Source organism: Sus scrofa, chromosome 11 (assembly GCF_000003025.6).
Source record: "Sus scrofa isolate TJ Tabasco breed Duroc chromosome 11, Sscrofa11.1, whole genome shotgun sequence".
In the NCBI taxonomy this organism is placed as follows: Eukaryota; Metazoa; Chordata; class Mammalia; order Artiodactyla; family Suidae; genus Sus; species Sus scrofa.
Genome location: NC_010453.5, coordinates 53,080,854 through 53,103,068, shown reverse-complemented (window position 1 = coordinate 53,103,068; position 22,215 = coordinate 53,080,854). Strand labels below are relative to the sequence as shown.

Below are 22,215 nucleotides of genomic sequence, written 5' to 3'. Positions count from 1 at the left end.
TATTTAACATTTCACTAATTTAACAAATGTCACACATAGTTCTAGGAGTAGCACATCACTGCCAAGGGCTTTCACTTTTAAGATTTGAAACTGATGCTGCAAATGAGTTATTATATATCTGTTTGACTTACTAATATTTTACTGTATACCTACTCTTAGAGTGTTTCTATCATGGCTGATATAGTATCCTTTCTGTGTTTATATCATGTAGATTTATATTGCAAATGGTAGGGTTTTTGGTTTTTGTTTTTTGGCTGCACCTGTAGCAAATGGAAGTTCCCAGGCCAGGGAACAAATCTGAGTAGCAGCTGTGACCTATGCCCCAGCTGTGGCAATGCCAGATCCTTAACTCACTGCGACAGGCCAGGAGTCTAACCTGAGCTGCCCCAGAGACAGTGCCTGATCCATAACCCACTGCACCACAGCAGGAACTACCCAAAATGTAGGTATTTTTTAAGGCATAATACAATTAGTTTCAGGAAAAATATAAATGATGTAATGAATATATATGCTGATTAAAACATTTTGAACCTGGTGGCCTGGTGCTTTAATGCTCCAGCTTTGTCACTGCTGTGGCACCAGTTCCATCCCTGGTCTAGGAACTTCTGCATACTACAAGCACAGCCAAAAAAATTTTTTTGAAAAATATTGATCAACAGACAAAATATTAACTGATATTGTCATTTTAATAGAAGAAATATTCCCTTACCCATTCTTCTTTGATATAAAGTGGAAAAAGTTAATCTTGAAAGGTAATAATTAATCAGAATTATAAAAATTCTCAATTGAAAGAGATCTTCTCCTACATAATATATGAATTCCCCTTTAAACATTTGGGATCCAGACAGAAGGAAATTTAGGCAAATTCTGATAAAACCCTAAACAGCTGATTGTTGTGTTGAAGTCTTAAAGGAATATTTCTTAGGAATCTGGAGAGAGGATTGGGTAACAAAAGCATCTAGAATTGCAGACATGCTTACTGCATATCAGGGACAGTGTCACAACCAGTGTGACAGAACTGAAGCATTAGAGCAGAATGCACAATGAACACTGAGGTGTCAGGAGGCAAAGTAGGTTCAAGTTAAAATAAGATCATGTTATGTCTAGTCACTTACGATGAACATTATAATGTGAGAAAATAGAATGTGTACATGTATGTGTAACTGGGTCACCATGCTGTAGAGTAGGAAAAAAATGTATTGGGGAAATAACAATAAAAAATAAAATAAAATCATGTCAGTGTAACTAGGGACCACTTCAGTGACAGTTTTAGCAGCAGCTGATTTAGAAAATGCCTAACAAAAGCATGAAGAAAAAAACTGTAAAGAAAAAAAATCCTTTAGCAATGATACTGAGCAGTGATGTTATTCTTGCTATAAGGCTACATAGTAAGTATTAAGTTTACTGTTCTTAAATTGAAATTGCCAATAAACATGAAAATATGAATGATTTATTGGATTTGGGTTAAAAGTGTGTTGTAATCTCAGAGAAGCAAGAAGACTCTTACAGTGGTCCCTAATAAAGTTGTCTAAAGACTGCAAAGGAGGTGAATTCATACTCTTAGTTAAATGGTTTGAATAGTAGAGGAAGTGAGCCACAAGTTTAATGTCAAATACATGTCTGATTAGGTCTTTTATCACACTCTGGCATGCCATAATTTTCTCAATCCTTTTCTTTCCTCTTTCCTCTCCATACAAGGAGAATGTATGTAATATTTGACCAAAAATGTCAGATATACTTCAGCAACAATTACATGTTGAGAGGTATAAGGATGCTTTAACTCTTCCACAGATTTAATGTTATAAGAATCAGTAACTAGCTAATACAATCTCTAACACACCTATTCTTTATCCCCCAAGCATTTAAAATAATTTTACAGTATGGGTACAAGACAAACCTGAGCCATTTGATGGGAAAATAATTATTGTGGCTGTATAACTTATTAAAAGTACATTATTTGTAATTTCATTATATTCTGATGTGGCAAAATGACTTACTCAATTTTAAATTGTATTTGTTTTCTATACTTATTAAACATTTTCCTCCTATATTCCATTCCAAAGGAAGAATCCAGCCTATTATAAATCTTTACCTAAAATGTTAAGGACAGATAAGGGAAGCTACTGGAAACAAGCCTCATTTTTGTTGTGGCATGAATGCCCAAGCTTATTTATGATACTTTGCTAAGTGTCCCTTTGGGGAAGTGCCATTTATTTTTTAAATAATTTCACTGTTGATAAATTCACTCAAAACAGCTCATTATGCTTACCAAGTTACATATTACCACAAAACATATTCCTGTTAAATATTTACAAAGTTTCTAGTAAACTGTCCTGGATAAGATGATTTCAAGAACCTATGAATATTTTCAAGGTTTTAGTTCAGTTCATTTTTAATTTGAATGTGGTTTTAAAAAAATCTCAGGCCTTTTATCAGTAACTTTAAGAGGTATCTGAGTTGAATGTCAGTTTGTATGTATTCATATTTCAGACACTGAACATTGTCTTATGCTTTTTCAATGTATAGAAACCATACATTGGATCAATTCAGTTGTATTTCTGGATTGGAATACAAAATGTATTGAAGTTAAGAAAGTGTCATGATTTATAAAGCATTGACATTCAACCTTCATAAACATTTTAAAAACTCATAAGAAGCACATTTTCAAAAGATATAGTAAGTCAAAAATCTAAGAAAAATCAGATTATACTGTATTTTGCTCACAGTAGACTTGGTGTGGTAAAACTACTGCAGGCAAATTGAAAAAAAAAAAAACTAAACAAGTCTGAACTGACCGATTACAATTCAGAAGGAAAATTCAGAAGCTATTAAAGCCATTATATTCTGTATAAGTTGTAAATTTTATAAATACTATACTTCAAAATGTAATATTTGATAAATACATAAATTTTATAATTTAATACCTCTACCGCTTAGTAAATTGACTTTTAGTCATTTCAATTTAGATACAGATCGCCACCAGATTTTTGGCCACTCACCATGTTGGTATTCCCCCTGCGTAGGTGCTGTATCCTAGGAGGAAATATATCTTCTTGTTGCTTACAAAGTCTGGACACTGAGAGGGTTTCCATTCTCTCAGGAAGATCCCCAAAGCTGCAAAGCCATCTGCTGCAAAGCCATCTTTGGCTTATCATGAGTAGAGAAAAATACAAAACCTCTCTCGAGCTTTAGCAGATTGTAAAAACTCCAGTCTCTCTGAGAATCTCAAAAAACATAATGATTTAATGCACATGTGCGTGCAAGAGAGGGAGAGAGAGACAGACAGACAGACAGACTGAGAGACAGAGGAGAAGGGGAGGAGGAGAGGGAGAGAAGAAATAAGGAAGGAGGAAGGGAGAAAATTAGTGACTTAAACTAGACTAGTAGGGATTTGAAATTAGTTTCATAGTTTTTTTTTCAAACACAGATCAAAATAGATTTCTTCTACTTCTCTAGTGTATTTTACAACAGTTTTTCGCAGATAATAAGAACATAAAATGGCAGGATTTCTAAGTGATGGCCCACCAACATTTGGTTAATGTGGCCTATGCAAAAGGACGCCCTCAATAGAAAGCAATATTGTACTTTATTACTTACAACTGTAGTTTGGTTCATTTGAGTTCATAAGAATATTCCTAGTTTATCTCATCATGTATTATGATGGGAGGTAAAAGTTATGATATTTATAGGCTAAACATTCTTTAATAAAACTGAAAAATATCTATTATGAATTTTGAAGATTTTGATTGTTTTAATATTTTGATTTCTAGAGTTAATAAATGTGGGAACGTGGTAAGGCAGTTCAATGGACAACAATTAGTAGTGATTAGTTCCTTTGTTGACTATAACAACCTTGGAGGGTAGATACTGGAAGTAAATATGACTCAGATGACAGGAGAGGGGGACAAGCTATAAACGGACCAAGACCTTGTCATGAGGTATGATTATAGGGTTTGTCATATAGCAGTTCCTAGTATTTCAATGATGCTTTGAACCCCCTATGAAAATTTTGACTTGAACCAAGGTGTTAGTATTGGCAGTTTCAGCACAATCTTGTGGTCAAGAGTTCTTGCAAGTACTCTATTCATTTTCAAATGTATCTATCCTAAAGGATATTGTACAAGCTTTTAGAGTCAGAAATGCAAAAGCTGGAGAAATGGGCCACTATAAAGGAAGACTTGAAAACGTGAATGACTATGGCTATGACAAATTAATATGCATTTTATTTTTCGAATGTATTTTGAATTTGAGGAAGATGTCATTTAGAAAACTGTTTTCATTGCAGTGACTCATTGAAAGTTTTATTACCTTTTCTAAAAGAAATAGGTATTTTAAACATCTTGCCATAACTTACTGATTTCTTAGAAACTGTCCTTTAGCATATATTTTAATAAATGCTAAAATATATGTAGAAGTAATTAAAAATAGTGTTTTAACAATTCTAAGGAACTATGATTACATTTTCTACAGTAACATAATGTACAACTTTTTAAAAATTTACCAATAAAACAAAAATATAAAGGAAAATTCCAAGGGAAATATCAGCAGTACTTACTGATTTTTAGAAGAGGTGTGCTTTGAACTTAACCCAAGATACCACTTATTTTATTGAATTCTTGGACAAGTCATCTATATTATACTTTTGTTTTAAAATGCATATCAATTTCAACCTACTCTGCTAATATAAAAAGGCAACTTTTTTCCTAGAGGAAAAATTTGTATTTTACTGCAATTATATCTCTTTTCATACCTCACTTATTAATTATTTGAAAAACAGTGGGTAATTCCTTTAGACATCCATCAACATTTTCAACAAATAAATTGAAAACATATATCTTTTGGTTATTCAAGTGTAACAGCCTATTCAAGTGTATCAGGAATATGACAATAGCTGGATAAATTACTAGCATTCCTTTATTTTTGTGGATTTACAAGGCTTTACAGACTATCTATTTTTCACAGAAATGAACTGTAAAAGCAAATATTTTGTTAGTCTTAAATTTCTTTCTCATTAAATGCCAGAAAGTGGATATATTTATTGTTATACTAAAGGAAAGACTGTGCTATCTCAGAAATAATTTTGACTAGCAGCAATCACATAATTCCTACTATATAGAGAAAAGGTTGATACCATGTACAGATGTAAAAGTGGTTTATTTTTTATGTACAGCCTGTGACAGGTGGCTGAGATAAAAAATATTATAAGGAATACTTTTTTGGGGGTATTTTCTACATAAAATGTACCACTGTTTGTCAATGTTTAAAAAATAAATATTTTATCAATTATTTTATCTAGTTTCCTGGACTGAAAGTTGTAGCCTAGATTAGATTATTTCTAATTTCATATATGTGTTTTATAGATATCATTATGCTAGAAAATAGTTGAGTACATAGATGTAAATTTCAGTGAAAATGTTTTGAGTCAAGGGCATAACTTTGGGGATCTTAAATTTTATTTTGGAAATGATTTTGCATTTCAGAATTACTGTAAGTCTTTTGTTTAGATTCTGCTATATTAATAGGCCACAACTACTAGGGACTTCAACTGAATTCAAGCAAAAAAGTAGCAGAACTGGTAGCAAAAAGACTTGGGTCTGAATATCAAATCTGCCATTCAATAGTAGAAAATTAGGTAGGTTGATTAACTTATAGGTGCTTCATACTGCATCATTAGAAAGGGGATGATAACACGTCCCTTACAAGATTGTTGCAGTTTATATAAAGTGCCTGATACATGTATATGAATATCAAGTCTAAGATACATGCATTTTTTTATTGAAGTATAGTTGATACACACTATTATGTTAGTTTCAGGTGTATAACATAGTCATTTGACATTTAAATACTTTATAAAATGATTATGATAAGTCTAGTAACTATATGTCACCATACACAATGGTGACAGTATTACTGACTATATTCCTTATGCTCTATATTACTTCATGACTAACTTATAACTGGAAGTGTGTAACTTTTTTTTTTTTTTTTTTTTTTTGCCTTCTAGGGCCGCTTCCCGCAGCATATGGAGTTTCCCAGGCTAGGGGTCTAATCAGAGCTATAGCCGCCGGCCTATGTCGCAGCCACAGCATCGCAGGATCTGAGCCTCGTCTACCATCTACACCACAGCTCATGGCAACACCGGATCCTTAACCCACTGATCATGGCCAGGGATCGAACCCGCAACCTCATGGTTCCTAGTCGGATTCGTTAACTACTGCACCACGACGGGAACTCCAAGAAAGATGTGTAACTCTTAATCTTCTTTGCCTGTTTCACCCAACCCCTCACTCACTCTTCTTTCCTCTTGAAATCACTTTGTTTTCTGTGTCTATTAGGGTTTTTCTGTTTTGCTTCATTTCTTCATTTGCTTTGTTATTTAGATTCCACATATAAGTGAAATCTTACAGTATTTGTCTTTCTCTATCTTAGTTCTCTTAGCATAATATAATCTAGATCCATCTATGTTGTCATAAATGGCATAATTTTGGTCTGTTTGGTCTAAGAGTCATATTTCATTGCATATATATCCATTGATAGACACTTAAGTCGCTTACATATCCTGACTTTTGTTAATCATGCTGCCGTGAACATACGAGTGAACATATCTTATCAGATTAATTTTTTTGCTTTCTTCAGGTAAATACCCAGAAATGGAATTATATAATCATATGGTCCTTCTAGCTTTAATTTTTTGAGGAACCTCCATATTGTTTTCTATATTGGCAACACTGATTTATATTCTCACCAACAGTGCCCAAGAGTTCCCTTTTCTACACTTCCTTTCCAACACATATCTTTAGTAGTATAGCCATTCTTACAGGTGTGAGGTGATATATCATTGTGGTTTTGATTTACATGTCCATGATAAAAGTGATGTTGATCATCTTTTTATCCTCTTCTCATTTCTTGATGGATTGGGTTTTTCTGTTATTAAGTCGTATGAATCCATTATATATTTTGGGTAGTAACCTCTTATTGGATATATTATTTACAAATATTTTTCTCCCCTGGAATAGGCTGCCTTTTCATTTTGTGAGTGATTTCCTTCACTGTACAGAAGCTTTTTAGTTTCATGTAATCACCTTTTTATTTTTGTTTTTGTTGCCCTTGCCTGAGGAATACGGATCCAAAGATATATTTCTAAAACCAATGTCAAAGAGCATATTGCTTATGTTTTCTTCTAGAAGTTTTGGGGTTTCAGGTCCCACATTTAAGTATTCAGTCCATTTAGTTGATTTTTGTATATGGTGTAAGAAAGTTGTCCAGTTTTTTTCTTTTGCATATAGCTGTTTAATTTTCTCAATGTAATTTATCAAAGAGGCTGTATTTTTTTTTCCTTGTATAGTCTTGCCTCCTTTGTCATGAAGTAATTGATCATATAAGCAAAGGTTTCTTTTTTTTTTTTTTTTTTTGTCTTTTTGCCTTTTCTAGGGCCTCTCCCGCGGCATATGGAGGTTCCCAGGCTATGGGTCAAATCAGAGCTATAGCTGCCGGCCTACACCAGAGCCACAGCAACGTGGGATCCGAGCTGCGTCTGCAACCTACACCACAGCTCACAGCAACGCCGGATCGTTAGCCCACTGAGCAAGGGCAGGGATTGAACCCATAACCTCATGGTTCCTAGTCAGATTCATTAACCACTGCGCCACAACAGGAACTCCAGCAAAGGTTTCTATCAGAGCTTTCTATTCTCTTCCATTGGTCTATGTTTCTGTTTTTGTGACAATACCATGCTATTTTGATTCTCATAGCTTTGTAGTCCAGTTTGAAATCAGGGATTATGGTACCCCCAGCTTTGTTCTTATTTCTCAAGATCCTTTTAGCTATTTGGGGACTTTTGTATTTCTATGCAACTTTTAGGATTTGTTCAGGTTCTGTGAAAAATAACACTGGTATTTTGTTAAGGTTTACATTGAATATGTCAGTTGCTATGGGAAGTATGGACATTTTAACCATATTGATTCTTCCAGCCCTTGGGTATGGTATATCTTTCTTTAGTAGCCTATAGTCTTCAGAGTACAGATCTTTCACCTCCTTGGTTAAATTTACTCCTAGGTACTGTGTTCTTTTAGGTGTTACTGTAAGTGGAATTGTTTCAGTGATAGATCACTATTAGTGTATAGAAATGTGACAAATTTTGGTATATTAATTTTGTACTCTAAAATTTTATTGAATTAATTTATCAATTCTAAATGTTTTTGGTGGAGTCTTTAGAGTTTTCTATATATAGTAACACATCATCTGCAAACAGTGACAGTTTTATTTCTTCCTTTACAATTTGGATACTAGGGGTCTGGTTCCCAGGCAGAATGTGTCTCTGCCCCTCCCATCTATCTCTGTCTGGCCTTTTTTTTTACTTAGTTATGGGAACTCTTTTCTGCTAGTCCCAAGTCATTCTCGAAGACTGTTGCTTTATATATAGTTGTAAATTTAACATGTTCACAGGAGGAGGTGAACCCAGGATTTTCCTGCTCTACCATTTTATACTGCCTGCCAGTATATGTATTTGTATAAATTATCATGTTGAGTAGATGCAGAGATAATAGTTCAGGAACAGTATCAAAAATGGAAAAAATAGGACAGTTTTGTTTTAAAATATGAAAGATAAATTAGAAGAAATCCAAATTGTCATACTGCTTATATTTTACTTGACAAAAACCATTTATTGGAGATTCCACTCTGGGATAAGGATTTGGCATTGCTGCAGCTGCAGCATAGGTCACAACTGTGGCTCATATCTGATCCCTGGCCCAGGAACTCCATATCCCACAGGGCAGCCAAAAAGAAAAAAAAAATGATCGCTTTCAAAATTTTAATGTAAGGAGCTCTAAAAGTTATGAATATATTATCCCAACACAATCAATCTAAGAGACCAGTTTTGAGACAAATGTTAAAAGACAATTGTCATAAACAGAAGGTATTGTCATACTGCGGCATTCCAGCTAACTATCAAACTTTGGTCACAAAAACTTCCTAACTAGTTCTATTGCTTCCATCTTTGTCCTTTTATAGTTTATTCTTAGCAAAGCAACAAGGATGCACTTTTTAAAACAGACACATTCCTTGACTCCAAACCATCTAATGGCTTCACAGTGTACTCAGAATGAAAGTCAGATACCAACTGAAGGTAATATTTACCCTCGGTGGGGATGAAAAATATTCACTACCCAAAAACCTTTGGATTGAAAGGCATAGAAACAATACTTGGTAAAGAAAATACCTAAAGAAGGCCAATAAAATATTTTTAGCTTTGGTGAGATCCAATACCAAGTTTTAAAGTATTCAATACTTAAAAGCCAAAATAAATTAAATATTTAAATGTTCTTTTTTTTCCCTTTTCCTTATTTTCAAGCCATTTAAACTCAAGAGATACAATAGAGAATAAAAATCCACATGCTTATTTTAGAATAATTTGTAAATAATTATTCAGCTGCACATATACATGAGGTTAATATTTGCAAAATTGGCAAACCCTTCTTTCTTTACATTTTCATTACTAAAAATTCACCTATGTTTTTATAAATGAGATTAACATTTCAGACTATCCTCATGAGTAAAGCTTTTTTTTTCTTCACTTGAAACAATTAGGATTTGCTTCTATAGATCATACTGAGTCTGGCAGTAAAGCCAATGCTACAGCTGCATCACTTCAGTGAATTACTTTTTAATTACCAACAATTTTCTTCATTTGGCTTGGATGACCAGACAAGCAACTGAGAATTTTTTTAAGTGGTCTTTCCAATATAAGATCTTTCTTAGCTGTACATATCCCTTTTTTGTTAATGTTATTTTTAACAAAAATAGTGCCATCATTTTTTCTTTCAATACTAATAAATAAATTTAGGCAGGATTCCATAGCAACATTCAATATAGCAAAATCTAAACAAATAAGGTCAAAGCCTAGTAATTAAATCAGCTGGGCTGAGATCTCTCCCCACTGGAATTTTAAAACTGCAGCATCAATTGGCACAACCTGTTTTAGAAAAGAGTATTTTGCATTGGTGTTGTTCAGTCATAGAGGGGTGGGTCACCTTTCAGGCTGTTAATATTTCCATTGCCTTCAACTTCTTCCAAAAAGCTGAGAAATAACTTCCCTAGATAATCTGCAAGGCTAGAAACATCTTTCCTTTTTGCAACCATGCTGGTCAACCTGAAAAGACTAGAATTTCAAAAGAGTGCTTTTTCCATGTCAGAATTAGAAAAAAAGAGGGCCCAATCCTGAAATATTTTAGCATCTCAGATGCTCTTCTCATAAAAGACCCCACACTGTGTCTGTTGGTTAGTTCCCAAATCACACTGTTATGGGAGCTTTGCATTTTTCTTCTGTTACACAAGGAGGGCCATAATGTTCAGCATCTGCCAATGCTACCCCCTCCTTTATATACCTTCAAACTGTACTTTAAAACAACACTTTTCTAAAAGTAATCATGCCTTTCTCTTCAATATTTTTAAAAACTTATATTTGTGGTGTCAGGTCCTAATGCAACATGCAGTATTTTCTTCAGTTTAGTAAATAAGAAGGTACAGCACCATTGAATGTTTCAAAAATTAGGTAAAGTTATTTACCATTCAACAACGAATAACTGAATGTTGACCTTTGGCTTCAACAATAGAAACTCAAAATTGTCTGAATTAGTAGAGGTCTCAGAACCTATGGACCCTGTATTCTAGAGGAAATAAGTGGAAGCCAACAAAAAATAATACAGTTTTGGAGATATGTGTAATCAGAACACGAGGTTAGGGTTTAAAGCAAAAATATTTCAGAATAATCACTAAGAGTAAATTTTGTGTATTCAAAGAAGCTAAAACAAGACCAATATGGCAGAAGCTTAAGGAAATGTACAAGGGCAGCTTAAAACCAATACAGAAGGCAGGGGCAGAGATTCCCATTGTGGCTCCGAGTAAGGAACCCTGCTGGTTTCCATGAGGATGCAGGTCTGATCCCTGGCCTCACTCTGTGGGTTAAAGATACAGCTTTGCTGTGGCTGTGGCTAGGCTGGCAGCTGCAGCTCTCATTCATCCCCTAGTATGGGAACCTCCATATTCCACGGGTGTGGCCCTAAAAAGAAAAAAATAGAAGGCAGGGGAAGGTCATGATGCACATTGTACACAAGAAGGACTAAGAATTTGAGGTGTCTTGGAATAGTAATGGAAAATCATTCAGTAGTTGTATATTGCAGGATAAAAATAACATTACTTTTATTTAATCATTGTGAGTAGAAAGCAAGAATAGAGTCATGAAGGTCATATAAGTGGTAATGTAAGCTAAGGAATGGTAGCAGATTGGTTTATATTGGATTGGATTGGATTAGGATAATAGAAAGGGGTTTGAAGGAGAGTGAATGGAATTATTTTAATTTAGTTTTTTATATCAAGGTATAGTTTATAATGTCATTATAGTTTCAGGTATACAGCAAAGTAAGTCAGTTATGCATATATGCATTCTTTTCAGATTCTACTCCCGTACAGGTTATTAGAGAATATTGAGTAGAATTTCCTGTGCTATAGAGTAGGTCCTTATTGAATATTTTGTATATAGTAGTGTGTATATGTTAATCTCAAAGTCCTAATTTATTTCTCCCCACTACATTTCCCCTTTAGTAACTGATGTTTGTTTTTGAGGTCTGTGAGTCCGTTTCTGTTTTGTAAATAAGTTCATTCGTATCATTTTCTTAGATTCCTCATATACATGATATCATTTAATATTTGTCTTTGGCTTATTTCACTTAATGTGTAGGTCCATCCAGGTTTTGATCCAATGACCATCTTGCACCCCAACTCCATCTCAATCATTCCCTATTGCCAGAGAGACTCTCTGGTGAAAATATTCTCAAGAGGGACAGCATTTGTTCTTTAAAGACCACACCTTGGCTCTGTTATCTGTGCTATGTTTCATCCAATAGTTAATAAGAGTTTTCATTCTTATTCTGAAATAAATATAATTTCCGACAGAGTAAAGTAAGTTTCTTTGATTATATTTTCTTCTCAACACCTCAGGTGCAGCGAGCCTAGTTGCTATCAAATGAGGGTATTTCTAGAATTAATTCAGATAACTTTTCTTTATTCTCCATTAATTTATCAAAATCATGATACATATTGATTAGTTTCATATTTGAAGTACACTTTTCTTATAGAGTTTGTGTTTCTTCCTGATTTTTTTTTTTTGTAGTTTTTGTCTTTTTAGGGCCACACCCACGGCATATGGAGGTTCCCAGGCTAGGGGTCCAATCAGAGCTGTAGCCGCTGGCCTACTCCAGAGCCACAGCAACACGGGATCCGAGCTGCATCTGCGACCTACACCACAGCCCAGGGCAGCACCAGATCCTTAACCCACTGAGCAGGGCCAAGGATTGAACCCATGTCTTCATGGATGCTAGTCGGGTTTGCTGATGGTGGAGCCACAATGAGAACTCTCTGTCCTCATTTTTTTAAATTTATTTTGCTGTCTTCACAATGGGAGAAATAGATTCGTTCTTGTCATTCCTATCATCTTCCACCTTTTCTCTCTTCTGTGAATTGGAATCCCTTCTGTTCTAGTGAAGTTCGTTCATTTTGATTTCCAATATGGAACATTTCTTTCATGTTGGGACCATGTATTTTCCCCTTGAAGTGTCAGGTTGCTATATGTTGTATTATTTTTTCATACTACCTTTATCTTACTTTTTTTTCATATTGCCTCTCTTATAATGAATATATGGCATCCTGGCTACATGTCCTTCTCTTTAACACACACACACACACACACACACACACACACACACACACTCCTCTCTCTCTCTCTCTGAACTCTTAATCTTGTTCTAATCTGGACAGAATACTTATTAGGCTACTGAAAAACTGTCATCCTGCAAACCCTGACTGCTTCCTGTTTTGGAGACATTGTTCTCCTTTGTCATATATCTTCCTGTCCTTCATTTTATGCCTCAGTTGTCTATGTACGTTAACTCTAATGTATTTTTAAGAATGTATATATTGAGGTTAAACTTCCAAGTACCTTCAAGTGTGAAAATATATATTTATTCAGCCATAGTATTATTAAGAAACTTAATATCATTCAAATTCTTGCAACCTTTAGGTTATCCGTTTTTCTCTATGAAAAACAAATTTAGGCGGTGCCTAATTGCTGTTCTGGTATTTCACTGTGATTTTTCTAGGTGCGGATTATTTTACTTATCCTGTTTGACAACTAATAAATTTGTCAATTTGAAAACTTTTGTCCTTTTTAAGATCTTAGAATTTTTTTTTATTACTTTGGGAATTTTTCCATTTTTTTGTTTCCTTATTTGCATTTTTTAGGACGTTTTCCTTCAAGATAGTGAACTGATAGACTATCTTGTGTTATTTTGGTACATTGTAAGCACTTAATATTTCAAGTCAAATTTTTATCTTTTTGTCTTTTTATTATTTTGTCCTTCCTGAGCTATTTCCTTGACAAAATATAGCCTTCTTTTTTCTTTTTAGGGCGGCAGTATATGGAATTTCCCAGGCTAAGGGTTGAATGGGAGCTGAAGCTGCCTGTCTACACCACAGCTGCAGCAATGTGGGATCCAAGCTGCATCTGAGACCTACATCACAGCTCAGAGCAACACTGAATCGTTAACCCACTCAGCAAGGCCAGGATCAAACCCATATCCTCGTGGATATTAGTCAGATTCTTAACACGCTGAGCCACAACGGGAACTCCAATGTAGTCTTTTTATTGACTGAAAAAAAAATTTTTTCTGGTGAGAATAGAATATGGCAACTTGATTTTCTGAAATTGATTCAATTTTCTTCAGAAGTTTCTTTAAGATACTTAAGAGTTGGTGAGGAAGAGAATCAAAGACGTAGAACATAAAATAGAAACGTTCAATTTTAAAATAGCCACTTTAAAATGTTTATCTTTTTCATTAAAACAAAAATGCTCAATTTTAAGACATCACCTTTAAATATTTATTTTCTTGTTTCAGTGGTTAAATTCTATTCTTGGTTGATTCTATCTTTCTCTTTTATGCTCTACATGGTATGTGGGCATAAAGGTGTTTGGGGAAAGGGCTTGTATCTTCCCATACTAGCAAGTACAAGGGCCATATACAGCAGCATACATTTTCTGTTCCCACTGTTCCAGTGTGATGGGGAGAGGTTAAATATGGCTAGTCTGATCTCCTGGCTTGGGGTCTATCAGTGATATCTGGTTTCTTATCTTGGTATGACCATGTATATCTCCCTCTCTGGCATTCTCCTCTCTGGTCTCTGCTTCTCTGACCCTAACCTCTGTACCTCCCTCCAATAATCTAATCACATATTGCATAATTCTTTTTATGTATTATTGGAGTCAATTAGCTAATAATTTGTTGAGTGAAGTTTTTAAAGAACATATGACTACCATTTTATTTTTCTGTACCAACCATAGCATCAGTTACAATATCTCTCTCTGCCTGGAAATAACGTTCCTACCACTCATAAGGAGAACAGAACCAGGTTATAGAAAAGGACATAAAGTTTATGTCGATCTATTATCTACAAAGAGACTATTTGCATCTGTTATATGAGAAGCAGTGTAGAAATACTGAAATAGAATGGGCTTAGAAATAGTAATTCAAATTATAATTCTTTATCAAAGTAACTTCTTTGATATAAATTAAGTACAAAATCCATTATGAAAGTGTAAAGGAAACCATTCATGTGATTAATTTTAGGCTGTGAGTATAGTGAGATTCCAGGTATTTACTAGTTGAGAATAAATACGTATTTTATGCTCGATCATTATCAATGTATTATTTTTAGAAATTCTGAGTTACAGATTAAAAAGCAGGATTTGCTAGCAGTTTTTAGAACATTGTACTGTGTGAAAGGTAATATTCTATGACATACCTATGTGATGTATTGCTGGTTTCATATCAATTATGTAAAAGTAAAACTGTTTACGAGTCAAATGATCCCCTTCCAGTTCAAGCTCTCAGACTGTGAATACCATAGGAGGCTACTTGGCATACAGACTTCTTCCACCTGTTCTTAGATGAAACAGAAATGTGAACCATAGGGGTTACGATTTTCAGTGCTAAACAGAAACTGTTTACTTTATAACTTTGCATGGGAAAACTACCAGTGTGCCAATTAGGTGATGAACACTGTAAATATTTCCTCTTACTCAGTCTGAGACTTTTGCCTAGATGTCTTTGCCAAAAAGCAAACTAAAAATACAATTGTTTAATTTACACATTCAAGGTAGACACACATATTAGAAAAACTGAGGCAATAATATAGGAAATTCAAGTTAAACAGAGTTCCCATCGTGGTGCAGTGGAAACGAAGCCGACTAGGAACCATGAGATTGTGGGTTCGATCCCTGGCCTTGCGCAGTGGGTTAAGGATCCGGCGTTGCCATGAGCCATGGTGTAGGTCGAGGACGCAGCTCGGATCTGGCATTGATGTGGCTGTGGCGTAGGCCAGCGACTACAGCTCCAATTAGACCTCAAGCCTGGGAACCTCCACATCCCGCTGGTGCGGCCCTAAAAAGAAAAAAAAAAAAAAAAAGAATAAAATGCCATTAGGTTTAATATTGTTTATCTTTTTAAAGTTTAATTTGATTGACCGGAATCTTTGGATTCCAGGGCATTTCTGTTAATCTTCAGAAGCAGTTTTAAAAGGAAATAGCTGAGGAAAACCATGGTAGCCTGAAAGGCTCCATGCATTTTTTTCATATATATTATTTATAAGTAAGGATAGTATAGTAAGTGCTAAAAATGAGTTGTATACCACCTTAAATTATTAATGTAAGACCTGGAACATTCAGCACTGAGCACCTTTTTTTGAAATGTTCCATTCCCTCCCTCCATAAGTTTAATAAAGTAACTGCCTTGTTAGTAAAATTGATTAGACCAAGGTGGTACTTGATTCAATCGGATTCAGAACTTGGAAGTAGATTAGTATTGAAAATAATATTTTTCACTGAAAAAAGAAACTGGAAGATGAAACTTGCAGTTTTGGGTATCTCTCTTGACATAGGTACAAAGCAAATCTTAACACAACAAAAGAAGAAACTGATCTAAACAAACAAAAAGATTTAGGAAAATATCATAGTAGCATATTAGTCATGGCTTCTGAGACATGCCTCTCCTTCTCCATAGAAGTTTTGGTCATTAAAACTTTCCTTAGAGTCTGGGATTTCCTATATTTCACTTATTTCCTAAGCTGCTTTAAGAAGAACTTATATCACTTGCAACAAAGAGTACCAATATATTTAATCAAGACTCTCTCATTTTCCTTTGTTTTAATAAGTAGCCCTTAATTGAGGGATGTATTTCATACTGTCAAAATAGTAAATTTCTGCTTAGAGCATGAGTAGGTCCTCCTGAATATACTTTTAAAATGTTAATATTCTCAATAAATAAAAATAAGTCTTTAGGGACCAAATTGACAAAGTAAAAGAAGAGTCAACATCAGAGCATTATTAGGCCACAGAATTTAAAAAAAAAAATAAGGTAGCTTAATTGTATTTAAAAAATTACATTTTATTTTAATTTGTATGTTTTAAGAAGGCTATGCCCAAATATTTCACATAAAAACTATGATTAACAGCATTTTACCATTGGGACTCATTCTCAGGATAAACATTTTAATCATTATTGAAAGATTTTGGCAATATTTGAAAATAAATATTTATTATGGAAGCTTTTGGAAATAAAATGAACTGTTTAGTCATGTAAGGTTTTTTCTTTTTTTAAATGATGATAAAGTAAAAAAAGTAGACCCAGCTGTTAATTATTACTTTTAATAGAATATGGCATGTGTAGTTTCAAAACCTGCAATTAACTTTCCTATGTATTTTACGGTACTTTAGCATGCTCTAAATGATATGATTAAGGAAGCTGAAAACATTACCCAGCTATCTAAATAACTCCTGGAATAAATTTGTAAATACACTACCAATTTTTGTTGGCTTTCCCCTAAGCCCAAGAAAATTTTCTTATTTTTTTGGTAGTGTAGTATCAAATTTACTTTGTTACTGTTTATTTTGTATTATCTTTCTATATTTTTCAGGTAAAGCTAATTTCATCTGTGTCTCCAGAAATAGGAATATGGCCAGTATTAGCAACTCAGTATCACTGACCACAAAATAGGCCATGTAACCCAGTCATAGCCACCATCTCTGCACTTTCCTCGATCTATATATAGAGAGGACAGATTCTGCTTTTCAAATGAGCTTCTAGTTTGAAGAACATCATCAGGAACTACCGTGGCATCACTGCATGCTGAAAACACACAGTAGATGAAAAAAAGAGAGAAAGGGTCCGAGGCCACACTGATGCATCCAGGTCCAGTTTCACTGAACTCTGAATTTTGAGTAGTGTAACCTCAAGTTCCATTTTACTTACAGAAGTTTATACTGGGTTTTCTTTTCACTTGCATTTAAAAAAATAATATGTTGGAAAACTGAGATTCCAAAAACAATTTATAATCTAAGACATAAACATCGTGAGCTAAGTTATTGGCCTCTCTCACAACTACCCCTCTTTTTTTTTTTCCTTTTGTCGATTCTTGCTTACAGAGGATTACAGTATAGATACCCCCCTAAATCATATGATCATATGTGTGTGAAATAGTCTACACCCCCAACCATGTGAGTTACATCTCAAAAGGAAATATGGCCCAAGCTGATCCAAACATATTTAGATTTAGGAAAAACTGAATATAAATTTAGGAGATCTCAGACTATCTTCTGCTTACAATATCACTTAAAAAAAACAAATAAGCAGGAAGTGAAGGGGAAAATGTAGAATTATATGCAGCTTATAATGAATGTATCTCCCCTCTTTCAGTATCTGTATACTGACTTGGTTTGTTACTTGTCCTGCCAAATATATTAACCAAATTCAATGTAATTTCCTTTACTTTTGAGGCTACCTTGGAAGTAGAAACCATAGGACATGGAAGGTCTGTTTGTTATTCTACCCATGATGACACATAGCTTCCAAGTCTATTTTCTCTGTTTTCCGGCCTTATTTTCTTCCTTTTCTTTCTTATCTTAGACTCCTTTCCCCTGCTGTGTTTACTCTATGATCTTCCAGCAGCATCAGAGGGAGCTAGAATAAAAATAAAAATTTTATAGTGTAGTAATTAGAGTAACAGGTAGAAAGATCAGTGAATGCATGGCTCAGTGCTAAATTCTTGCAGATGTTTCTGACTGAATCCTTGCCAACTGAATTTGAAAGCAATGTATGACTGTTTCAGGATGCCACAGACAATCAGCTCTCCCTTTCTGCACTTTCAAGTCCAAGTTACTTGCAAGCGATGTAATAAAATAACTTACATCTTTCCAGTTTATTGAGCTGGAGACAATATTCTGAAACTGGGTGACTTTCAAATCTCATTTTGAAACTTTCTCAAAAGCATGATTGTGTTATTATTATAAGTAAATATAGACTTTAAATCATAATTATCTGAGTTTCAAACATCTGTTGATAATTAGTACTCTTGTTCATACAAAATTGTTTCAGTCCAAAATTGTCCCAGGCATTTTGGATTGTGAGACTATCCAGGGACTTAGATAAAAGTATAGATATTCTTAGACCCATCCTAACACTAATACACCAGAATCTACAAAGGAGGATCCTGTATCCATAATTTGTAAAACATTCATTCCGTCTTGGTATAAATTTAAAGCCAAAGCTCAACTGCTTCTACTCTAAATTCTCTACCTGATTAGTAATCAAAAATAACTCTGTTCTTTGGTGAATCTGTTCCTCATTCTACTTCAGAGCCTACATCTTCTAAAGATAAATTCTTGTTCCTGGAATTATACTTCCTTCCCCATATTTTGTTACATTAATATGTAATATGCAATTACATTGTGGAATTACTTTCTTTTTGCATAGACTACATAATGTGAGATAAAATCAATTTTCAACACTCACATATTGTTGTTTATTTAGTTTCTTGGCAAATCACATGCTTTTTCCTCTATATAAGGTTAGGTGCTAGTTGGGAAAAAAAGAGAAATGCACTGAAACTAACCTGAGCCTAAAAGGATATCCACCTGCTGAAAGAATTATCAAAAATACTAGGTAACAATGTTTAGAAAATTGCCAGGAGAAATGAAAGCTAGGCAATATGAAATTTGACAAGTATCGTGTCACAGAAACTGACTTATTTGGATTCCCCCAATGCTCCCACTTCATTGGCTTCCAACATCACCTCTACTCTAATTTCTATACCACTACAGTGATTGGTCATTTATTTTTAAGCTATTTCTTCAATATTTAAAATTCCAGATAAGAGCACTTAGCTGTGTGATTTTAATGAACCTATAACTCTTTAGGAAGTGAAAAGAGAAAAGATTGAGGCCTTATTCTTCCATAGTGGAAGTGGAAGAATAGTTCAGACTCACATAATAGCAGACTGAGTCAAAATAGATAGTCTGTTCACACGCTGAGTAATAGAAATAAAACAAATGGCTGCAATAAACCCCAACTTTGTTGCTCAACATACACATAAACCCTTCTTCCTGTACATAAAATTCCAAACCAAAAAAATTGCCTCCAAGAAATATAATGCAACAATTCCCTTTTCAATGCAAATTTCATTCATATATAACCATGTGATTCAAAGGAGACTGACCCAATAAGCAATAAGTATATATTGTACAGCACAGGGAAATATAGCCATTATTTTGTAATAATCTTAAATAAAGTATAAGCTATAACAATATTGAATCACTATGTTATATACGTGAAGCTAATTGGTATTGTAAACCTACTGTATTTTAATAAAAAAGGGAGACAAACTCAACAATTCTAAGCCCATATAATTATTTCATACAATTCTAAGGCTACCTGGATATAGTTCATTCCTCCTCTATTTCTGATCTGATGCCTAAATATAATCTCACATATAGGTTAAGTTACACAGGTAACCTCAAGCAATACATTCTCTATATATATTTGGAGGAAGGAAGCAATAAATTATTATATGCATATTAGAAAAGGAAACCACTTTATTTTTAAAAAGGATTATTTATCGGAGTTCCCATCATGGCTCAGTGGTTAACGAATCCAACTAGGAACCATGAGGTTGCAGGTTGGATCCTTGGCCTTGCTCAGTGGGTTAAGGATACAGCTTTGCTGTGGCTCTGGTGTAGGCTGGCGGCTACAGCTCTGATTCGACCCCTAGCCTGGGAACCTCCATATGCCACGGAAGTGGCCCAAGAAAACAGCAAAAAGACGAAAAAAAAAATGGATTACTTATCATTGCTGCAACCAGAGATGGAATTCAGGATTTTATCCTCCATTAACTATGCCATACTCCCTTTGATTTCAGTATGTAACCTGGTAAGGTGGTAGGCCTATTTTTGTAACACAAACCTTTATTTCTGAAAGATCTGAGCACATGGTGGTACTGCTTTTATACTATTACAATAGCTTTTCATCAATAGTCACCATTATATATAAAAGAACAAAAAAGTATTCCCAGAGAAAATATTGGCTCCATCCAAACCCATCCACATTTCCCATCTGAAGAAATGACTAAACCAACATCAAAATTCCCATTTTTTTCCAGATGTCATCATGTTGCTCAAAAGTCAAGTTGTTATCACCTCTTCCAATTCAATGGACTCATGGGTCCACTAGTGGAAGCCTGTCTCTGAGGTAGTAAAATCTCTTAATTGCACAAGATGACAGTCCTGGAAATAGTAATCAAATATGTTGTGAATGAGTCCTTTAGAGTAACTATGGAAGTTTTCATTCCCTACTTCCATTTACTGACTTCTAGAACTATGCAGAATACATGATGTTGTTTATAACTGTTACTTGCCTGGGAAAACTTTATGATCTCTGTGAATATTGGGTCACTTCTGTCCTTATTTTGCTGTATAAAAAACTCCTCAGTCAAAAGTAGTGTTGTATAAAATACCAACATGGTTTGCCATCATTTAATCAGTGTATGGATTCTGGTACTGGCAGAGGCACAAAGAGAGAAACATTTTCAAAACCTGAATGATTATCTATTTGAGTGAGGACAAATTGCTACTTTCTTTAAGATGAAACTAACCTGTTTCAAAACTACTCTTCCCATATTATACAATGAATATTAGGGGCTCGAGGCTGCTTACCTCTACTAGCAAGCTTGGGTACCCAGCAGCACCAATAACTAAAACAGCTGTAGTGGTGAGAATTTCATGTCACTGATTTCCTACATAGCTTCCAATTTGCAAAATAACTTCTTGCTTGTGGGATGTTTGTGAAAGCATTGCAATGGCACTTAAAGGATGCTTGCATATATTTCACTTAAGTAATCTTGTCCAGCTGATTAATAAAATTGTATCTGGCATAATGGCCTTTGATAAGAATTCATGTGTGGCGCAAATATTTTCACACCCTGGGCCATTATACAAATGTCTCTGAAAGAATCCTCCTCATTCTTTCTAATTTTTCAAAGCTGCTTCTTTCATTTCCTTGACCATCCAACATAATTAGCTACCCCTGCTATGAATTGTGGAGTATCCTCACCTCATGCTTTATCTACAAGTGGATGACAAGATGTACCGCTCTTAAGAACTATCTCTTGGCAAGCCATCCTTTATCTCCATGGCCTTCAGGACTACTCCTGGGAAGGCTATATTATCATTACAGTCCTATTCCTGTTGTTCTACTTGTTATACAAGGTAGAATGGCTGATAAAATGTTATTTTCCACCTCCTTTGCCAGGTGATCAAAGAAAACTCCTTATGAGAAAAATGTGAGTTGAAAAAGAGGCACTTAAATGGTAGGAAAAATTGTGGTAGGAAGGTTAATGACCTGATCTGATTATACATTGTACCTGTGCATTTGAGAAAAGTGCATAAATACCTCAAGTTCTACTTTAAGGTGACATACACCCAAAATTATGTCAATTCAACAAAAGCAATTCACAGAGAATTTTAAGATAATATGATAGTGTGGTAGCAATCCAAAGATTCACCTTTTTGGTGCTCTTTCATGGTCTATTATCAATCTAAAAGCTATTTTTGAATAACGATCATGGTTATATGTGAGAAATGACATGGTCTTCCTTTGAAACTAAAAAATTCTCTACTTTAGTTTCCAGTTGTAGTTTGTTATAGCCTCTCTGGAACATTCTGAAATGTCATAAATGTTTGAGTGGTACTTGGTTTGTTGGGTCAAAGATCCAAATGACAGACTCACTGAGCTATCTTAAAGCTTTAACTAGAGGAGCTTAACTTGCTGTCAGTCTCTT

The 22,215-nt window shown here is 34.5% G+C and overlaps 1 long non-coding RNA gene across 1 annotated transcript in view; it reads right to left on the bottom strand.

Moving 5' to 3' along the window:
* LOC102158817 overlaps positions 1-3,302 on the bottom strand; it is a 41,101-nt gene extending 37,799 nt beyond the window's left edge. The window contains exon 1 of the long non-coding RNA XR_299202.3: positions 3,000-3,302. This is a non-coding gene — a long non-coding RNA (uncharacterized LOC102158817). The remainder of the gene's footprint in view (positions 1-2,999) is intronic.